The sequence below is a fragment of the Nicotiana tomentosiformis genome, chromosome 3 (genome assembly GCF_000390325.3).
Source record: "Nicotiana tomentosiformis chromosome 3, ASM39032v3, whole genome shotgun sequence".
In the NCBI taxonomy this organism is placed as follows: domain Eukaryota; kingdom Viridiplantae; phylum Streptophyta; class Magnoliopsida; order Solanales; family Solanaceae; genus Nicotiana; species Nicotiana tomentosiformis.
Genome location: NC_090814.1, coordinates 11,910,686 through 11,919,710, shown reverse-complemented (window position 1 = coordinate 11,919,710; position 9,025 = coordinate 11,910,686).

The following is a 9,025-nucleotide window of genomic DNA, read 5'->3' as shown; positions in this document are numbered from 1 at the left end:
AGCCGTCACAATCCGGCACAACCCCCCACAGTTCACAACCAAAAGAATAGAGAGCTTTCCAAGCATCAACCCTCACATTAATGATAGTACCAAAAATCTCTGTACTTGGTTTCAATATTTAACCATCAAATGACTAGCATGTCGCACTTGTACAATTTCCCCGTGCGGTATGCTCCTACGACCTTCCGCTCAGGTAGACAAGTCTGCATATCCATACCACCAACTGTACTAATTTTGTAAAGCAAATCACAATCCACAAATCAATACACAATGCCTCTTTCACAGAACACCATTCTCGAGCGACACTAGGGTAACGCCAGTTCACTCTAAACATCTTAATTCTTCCCTGCTCATCCGAGCTCATGACATTCTTATCAACACCGGACCGCAACCTTGATCCCCAACTCATTTCCGAACTCATGACATTATGCCGCTACGTGATAATACACGAATTCATCATAACTCCTGAACTACTAGTAGAATAAACACTTCATTGGCTAGAAGCCTTTCACTCAACTCATTTCCGAAGAACCCATGCAACACGCAACTGAATTCTTAAATCGTAGGAAATACAACCTCAAACCATGATCTAAATCATCATAACTCTTCTGGAATCCATTTGCATAACAAAGGCATTTGAATCCAATACCTCGCAAATCAATCAGATCATGGGGGATGCCCAGCCCACGTGTACAATCACAAACCACATGTATAACTTTACACAATGAACGAACTGATCATTGCCACGACCATGCCAATTCAACCATTACTAACCGACCCAACTTCTTTCAATATACTCTTGGCCTGTCTTAGAAATAATAATAGCACTCATCCCAAGTGACCCGAATTGCGAGACCACATCGTCTCAATACCTATGAATCATCCCATACCCTTTTCAAGCGCACAATAACATCTCTAACTCGTACACCCATTCTGCAAGACCTTCCGCGAATCCGAAGCTATTTCTTACTTTACTCTAATACAGCACCGCATACCCTATAATAACATAGAAGATTCCAAGACCCATTCGTAATCCACTGAAAAAACTCGATCCTTAACCACACAATAGACCCGAAATCCTTAGGCACTACACCTTAATTCTTGAACCCACTAGGACTTGCACATGAATCGATAGGGTGGAATATAGCACACATTTATCAATTTCTCTGCTCGAAGTACCCTTGATGTTTCCCTTTCTTAGTCACAAATAATCCACCAATGCACCGATAACCAAAAGATGCACAAGCCGACAACCACGCGATCCAATCGTAGACGATGGGGCTCCCCCACTTAGCTTTAAGTTACTATCACAGGTTTAAATATATGGTACGGCTCACTTCTCAAAGATATATCAAACTCTAAGCTAGTAGTTACCTCCTCAATCAGAGTATATATAATGTGGCTTATTTCCCATTATTACGCATGATTTCATGATAGTATTTCACAGAAATGCCGAGGCGTACGTCTCGAGCCATCATAACATTACCAAACTATAGATACATTTATTTTATTTCTAAGGCGAATGGCCCGCTCCCATGAGAGTGTGGTACATAAATTCTGTCATGGCGTACGGCCCGATCCCATTAGTGTGCGCACTGCGGAGGGTCGAATGGTACGAACCATAGATGTATCAACCCTGCCGTGGAGAACGACCTGATCCCATTAGAATAAGAAGCTTTGACGGGTCCTCGACCCCAATCACGAATAGTCGTGTGAGTTATAGATTTTTAAGGAAACCTTTTGATGAGAACGCATAAACGGGAGAATTTCGTAAGGAGAGTACAATTATACAGCGACTAATCATGAATCACGTAGAATCTCTACGATGGCAAGTCAATTACTCTACACTAGTCTAATCTCAAGTAGCATCGTAAAAATAAAAGAATTTAATAGACAGGAAACAACTCAAGTAGTACAACTATAGTATGGTGTGAGCCTAAGTCAACCCGGACATAACATGAATCGAGCTACGCATGGACTCTCGTCACCTTGTGCATATGTAACCCCCGCAATAATTAACACATAACAAAAACATCACCTAGGGGTAGTTTTCCCCTCACAAAGTTAGACATGAGACTTACCTCGCTCCGAAGTTTCAAAACTGGCTCCAAGACCTCTCTAACACCTCAAACCAAATCCCGTCGATCCAAAATTATTCAAACAACGTGCAAACCAGTCAAAATATATTCTAATACCCATAATTAATCAATTTAAATAATTCCCAACTCCACTCGAAAAGTCTATAAAATCAACCCTCAGTCCCATATGCCCGGATTCCGAAAATTTTCGAAGATAAGCTTTACCCATAACACCACGAACTCAAATATATAATTTATACCTAGTTCCATGTCCAATTCTGTGGTCAAATTCGAAAAATGCCAAATTCTAGATTTTCTCCCAAAACCCCACAATTTCTACTAATTTTCATGCCCTAATACATATAAAAACCATGTATTTAACTTGTAATAGGTGGGAATCACTTACCTTATGTTGCTTGATGAAAAGATTCCCTTGAAGCTCTCCAAAATCGCCCCAACCAAGTGAAAAATGGAAGAAAAATGGGCCAAGTCCCGTTTTTATAAAACCTTACTGCCCAACGACTTTCTGCACCTACGAAAAATCCATCGCATGTGCGGTTCCCTCCAAGCCAGGCGAAATCCTCTTCTGCGAACAACATTTTGCTTCTGCGTGACCGCTTCTGCGGTCAACCATGCTCTTTTGTGCTCCCGCATGTGCGAATACCCCTCCGCTTCTGCGACCCAGCTGCCCCTCTCATTTTTCGCTTCTGTGGAGCTCCCCTCGCGTCTGCGGAAATACACTCGCATTTGCGTCCATCCCAGCTAGTACAAAGGTTGCTTCTGCGTAGGGGTGGGCATTCGATACTTCGGTTCGGTATTTAAGAATTTCGGTTCGGTATTTGGTTTATCAATTGTGTATACCAAATACCGTATAAAGTATTTCAGTACGGTTCGGTATTTCTTATTTTAGTTCGGTACGATTTCGGTACGGTTTCGGTTTAATAATCTGTCATGCCTAATAATCTGCCATGCCTAACAATCTGCCACTCGGCGGCAAACAAAAATACAGAATGGGAACCATTAGATAAACAACATAAGAATTGAATCCAAAGGAAAAAGAAGGCACTAATATGTAACTTTAGTTGTTTGGAACATCAAATAAATTGGTCTTATGAGATTGAAACTAAAACAATCAAAATAAGGTTACTCTTTTAACACAACATTATATGCCAAACTTTAAGCCTCCGTTGAAGATAGTACCATACTGCAATAGATGTGTTTCAGGCGCAACAAAGTTGGCGACAAACTTAGCAACTCCAATACATCTGACAGGCTTGCAAAATTTTGAATCTCTGTTTCAATGCTTTAAAAACAAAATGAATCCAAGACTCAGCATCTAAAAGTTTCTTTTCACTTTATATTCTTCAAAATGATGCCAGGAAGTAAGAGAACTATTTAGTTGCAATATGTTATTCTCAATAATATAATCAACAAATATAAGTTATAGTTGGTGCATTTACCTATGTTCAGACATTAAAAGAATCTATAAACAAAACTTATAAAAATCAATAGAACATACTATATCACCAATAATCCCTACATGAACAGGTTCCATTTCTGAATACAAAAGTAGAACTTGCAAAAGAAGCTCCTACAGATTGTAATCTTGCGACTCCCTGAACTAAAGCTGAATTACCTTGAATTTCAAAAACAGGTTTATGCCATCTATACAAAATTAAAATAAATATAAACACAAATTGAGACTAATGCTAACAAATTGAGAACTTGCTCATAGAATTGAACACTTTCCCATTCTATATATCTTTCTCTTATGAGATCAATTCCTCTCTTTAATTCACACTCTAATTACTGAGTTAATGATAATCTTGGAATCAATAATAAGTAGTAGATGAATGAAATAGTCCTTAAATTTCTGTGAGGAACTTTACATAAAAGTGCACACATATATATATAAGCACACAAAGGAGAGAAGGGCTAAACTATCTGAGAGATCCAACCACTTATTCCAGAACTTGTTTATGAAAAGATTAGCCATTAAAAAAAAATAAGTGGCAGAACATCGTGATCAAATTTCCTTAATCAACCTATACGTATATCCACATATAGAGATAACCAGTGGTCATGAGTATATGAAGATCGAATATGCAAAACATTTCTCATTATGGCACTGAAATGCATACGCCGAGCAAGGGATGAAACTCCTAACTATCAAAATATGCCAGAAGAGGAAGGGATGAAGCTCATGTAATCGACCTATACATACAATTTGAGTCAAAAAATACACAACTTAGCTCTAAAATTTTACAGTGACCAAGTAGATCCACAAACAATGTAAAAAAGAAAAACTTAGATCCACAAAGAGTTTTTCTTATTCCAAGAACTACCAATTAATCTACCATAAATTACTATAAAAAAATTGAAGATTGAAGAATGAAAAGTTATGAACATGTTGAAGAGTTGAAGATTGAAGAATGAAGGTAAAAAATGAGGAAACCGGCAGTCACACTTGAGAGTCGTCGGCGCTGAGGTCGTGAAGTCGCTGTGACGCCGTCTCTATCGCACTCCCAGACAGCCAGACCGCAGTCGATCTGTTTCTCAGATCTAATTAGGTTTCTCAGTTCTCACTTCTCTCTCACAGCCGATCTATTCAATACTTAGGTTTCTAATTACTAATTCCTATAGTCAAACTAAGGAAAGAGGGTAAGGAAGTTGGGCCTAGTCTTATTGGGTTAGAGAGTAGATATACAACATTAAAATTTTGGGTTGGGCTAGGCAGTGTAGGAAGCATATGAAATTATTTAAAAATTTGATATTTCGGTATACCGAAATTTCAAGATCTTAATACCGAGGACCGTACTATTATACCGAAATACCAAAAATTTAATACCGAATTATACCGAAAACACCGAAAATACCGAAATACCGAATTAATTTGGTCCGGTTCGGAATTCAATTTTTCGAATTTTATGCCCACCCCTACTTGTGCAGCCACAGTGCTGCTTCTGCAGCTCTGCACCTGTGGCCAAAACCTCGCAGGTGTGGTTACACCAGATATGTTGCCACCAGCCTTCTCATAAGGTCAAATTCAATCCGTTAACCATTCGGAATCCACCCAAGGCCCCGGGACCTCGACCAAATATATCAACCAGTCCTAAAACATAATACGAACTTAGTCGAGCCTTCAAATAACATCAAACAATGCTAAAATTATGAATCGTACCCCAATTCAAGCTTAATGAACTTTGAACTTCAAACTTCAACATACGACGCTGAAACCTATCAAATCAGGTCCGATTGACCTCAAATTTTGTACACAAGTCATAATTGATATCACGAAGCTACTCCAAGGCTCGGAACCCCAAACGAATATTGATAACATTAAAATCCTATTTCAAACCAAACTTAGGAATTCCTTAATCTTTTAAAATATCAACCTTCCATAATGAGCGTCGAAACGCTCCCGGATGATCTGATACTCAACCCGAACATACGCCCAGGTCCAAAAATATCATACGAGCCTATTAGAACCTTCAAATCCTGATTCGAGGTCGTTTACTCAAAAGACACACCTTAGTCAATTCTTCCAACTTCAAGCTTCCGAAATTAGAATTTTCTTTCCAAATCAACTCCGAACTTCCCAAAATTCAATTCTGACCACACGTATAAGTCATAATACCTGAAGTGAAGTTACTCAAGGCCTCAAATCATTGAACGACGCACTAGGACTCAAAACGATAGGTCGGTTCGTTACACTACGTACCAAGGTGCTTGAACTGAAAATAATTATGAGTATACGTATCCCGTAGTTCAATGTAGATGAATGAATCTAACTTCATTATATTACTTATTTTCTTTTCTTTTTGTTTGTAATTTTTGTTAATTAACTGAAGTTGTCATACTATACAAGGTATTTTTCATGTCTTATGGAGTATCTTGAAGAAAGGGTACGAGATGAAGGTGATAGTTTTCTGAATTAAAGCTTAGTATGGAAGTAACTCCTTACCATATAGACAGGGATCTGTAAGTAGGATTTAAGGTCAATTGCACGTGAGCATTTAAAATATACATCATATTTTTCATGAAATATTAGAATTTAAAATATCCCATGGTATTGCTTTCACCATTACAGTACGTAACAAGTACTAATATATAGTGTACTTCTTACGTTACAATTTGTTTAGCAGTTGCGTTTGTTGTAGAGAGAATATGGAATAATTATGTTTTTCTTTCTCCAACTTCCTCAAAATGTTCTCTTAATTTGTTTGTATTTGTAACTGACAAGTTTTTAAGAATTTGACAGAATGAAGCACAAAGTAAATGATAATCCGCTGGCTGACTGCACTTTGGAACGAATAAGTACCAAAACTTGCTCCTAGCAGTTGTTAATTTTTCTCATTGAACTAATCTTGTAATTTTTAAAATGACAGGTAATATTCAGGATGCAAATCTATCATGTAGTGATACGAAGAGTGACATTATTTGAAGGGTATAATGGTCCCCAAGTATATGATGACTGTCACAACCCAATTTCTCACCCGTCGTGATTGCACCTATCTCAATACTAGGCAAGCCGAAAATCTCAATAAACCGCAATTTCTCTTAAGTTTGAAAATATAATATTTTAATAAAATCCACAAATCTTACAATTACCGATACAACCACTCCCAAAACCTGGTGTCATTGAGTACATGAGCATCTAATATGAATACAAGTCTGGAAAATACGGTCCATAACAGTCTGAGACCAAATACTGTAAATAAGGAGATAGGGAAGGAGAGGCAAGGTCTGCGAAACACGGCAGCTACCTCAGAATCTCCGTAAAATTAGTTGTGCGAGAGAATCAACACCCGCTATGACCGGAAACACCTGGATCTACACACGAAGTGCAGGGTGTAGTATGAGTACAACCAACTCGACAAGTAACAATAATAAATAAGGAACTGAAGATAATGACGAGCTACCCAGTTACAGTTCATTTTCAGTAATTCCAACAGAGAGTAGGTATGCTTTCAATTCCAAAAGTTTAAGCCAAATCAGTTTTATACAGTTCAAGTTCAGGTAATCAGGATATAAAATCTTTCAGAAAATTTCACAGCAATGACAGATAGCAACTAAGTGCAACAACAAATGAAAGCAAGTACAACCTCTCAGGACAACAATCACTCACTGGGCTCCCAGCCCTCAACACTCACACTCAATGGGTACCCGCGCTCACTGAGGTGTACAGACTCCGGAGGGGCTCCTATAGCCCATCGCTATAATCTACACGGACAACTCACGTGTTGCATTGACAACTCACGTGCCATAATATAAATATCTGGATCTGCACGGCCAACTCACGTGTTGCACGGCCAACTCACGTACTATAGTATAATATAAGGATCTGCACGGCCAACTCACCTGCTATAGTATAATAAAAGGATCTGCACGGCCAACTCACGTGCTATAGTATAATAAAAGGATTTGCACGACCAACTCACGTGCTATAGTATAATAAAAAGATTTGCACGGCCAACTCACGTGCTATAGTATAATAAAAGTATTTGCACGGCCAACTCACGTGCTATAGTATAATATCTCACAATCAGGCCCTCGGCCCCACTCAGTCATAAAGCTCTCCAGTCTCTAGGGCTTTCAACAATCATGAAATCAGCCCAAACAACAATGATATGACACATCAATAATTAACACTGACAAGTAGGCCGGTCCAGGCCCGGGACCGGTCCGGGACCGCGGGCCAAACGAGCCAGGACCGTTAGAACCGATTTTAGTGGGTCTAGGCCGGTCGTGGGCCGGTCCTATGCTTTGGACCCGTCAGGACCGGGACCATTTGGCCCGCCAGGGACCGGTCCCTTCGTGGGACAAACGGTCCCAACGGTCAACTTTTTAAAAAAAAAGTGTTCTATAAGATGTAGTACTATATATATTAATATTTAAGTTTTAGTAACAACATATGAATATAACATATATTAATATAGCATATGTTAATATAGCATTAATATGTTGTTGCTACAACTTAAGTATTATCTTTAATTATCTTTTAACTTTCTGACTGTGTAAATATTTCATGTAATGGCAGTTTTTGAATTCAAAGTTCAAACTCTTCTTAAATACAATATCAAAAGGTAATTTAAATAGGAGTACTAAACTTGAAAATGGTTGCAGGCTAACCGAATTTAAGTGAATCATTTCATATCTTTTCTTAAAAGCATCCAAAGAAGTAGAGATTTTCTAAAAAGAATAAGATGTTAAAAATAGTAAAAATAAGGAAAAAGTAAGTTAAAAAGGTTACTTTACTTAATTGATGTCTAATTGTTTGCTGAAGTGTGAACAATTGCAACCATTACCTCGTAAGTCTCATCCTTAGCATGTGTTAATTAAAGTCTCACAGGGCTCTAAACATTATTATAAAATAATTTGCAAAGCACAAGAATTTTCTTGATGGCTCTATAAGATTCTCAAGATTATTGTTAATTATTAGATAAATGTCTTCTGTCCACCAACCAGCAAACATGATATAGTTTAGCATTAATATGTATATGTTAATATAACATATGTATACATATCTTGTTGCTACAACTTAGATATTAATATAGCACTACATCTTATAGAACTATATATAACTTTAACATCCTTTTGTCTCTAATTTCTATTTAATTTTAAAAAAAAAAATTCGTTGGGCCCACTTAACCCATTTAGCCCGCGGGCCGGGTCCGTTTAGCCCGGGACCAAATGGTCCCGGTCCCGGACCGGTCCCTACAAAAAGATCATTTGGCCCGTTTAATTTGGGATCGGCCCGGGACCGGGACCGTTTGGACCGGCCCACTTGGCCCGTTTAGGCCCAGGACCGGCCCACTTGCCACCCTTATCAATAATGAACAATAGAGACTGAGACAAAATAATCAAGTAACTATGACTGAGTACAAAATAATAATTTAAGCAAATAATTCAACATGTACACAACCTCTCTAGGTCTCAACAATACC